Source organism: Penaeus monodon, chromosome 31, assembly GCF_015228065.2.
Source record: "Penaeus monodon isolate SGIC_2016 chromosome 31, NSTDA_Pmon_1, whole genome shotgun sequence".
NCBI classification, from domain to species: domain Eukaryota; kingdom Metazoa; phylum Arthropoda; class Malacostraca; order Decapoda; family Penaeidae; genus Penaeus; species Penaeus monodon.
In genome coordinates, this window is record NC_051416.1 from 32,175,291 (window position 1) to 32,175,528 (window position 238).

The 238-nt window shown below is 53.4% G+C and overlaps 1 protein-coding gene across 1 annotated transcript in view; it reads right to left on the reverse strand.

Moving 5' to 3' along the window:
* LOC119593176 (orexin receptor type 1-like) overlaps nt 1-238 on the reverse strand; it is a gene marked incomplete at its 5' end in the record, with an annotated part of 128,215 nt that overhangs the window by 7,406 nt on the left and 120,571 nt on the right.

Below are 238 nucleotides of genomic sequence, written 5' to 3' on the forward strand. Positions count from 1 at the left end.
CCCGAAATTCCACCAGGTGCCACACTGGCACTCCCCGACCAAGCCTGCTGGACTGAGTGCCTGACCTACATTCGCGAGCCTTCCATGAGGTCCAATTTCCTCATCTGCTTTGCTTGTCGACGTCAAATGAGCTCTTCACTTACACGAAACCCCGAACTCCTGCGAACGGGTCATGAGACACCTGGAATGAGCTGCTTCGTTGTCTTGCTTTTCGAATCCCATGGGAGGTTTAGAGCTT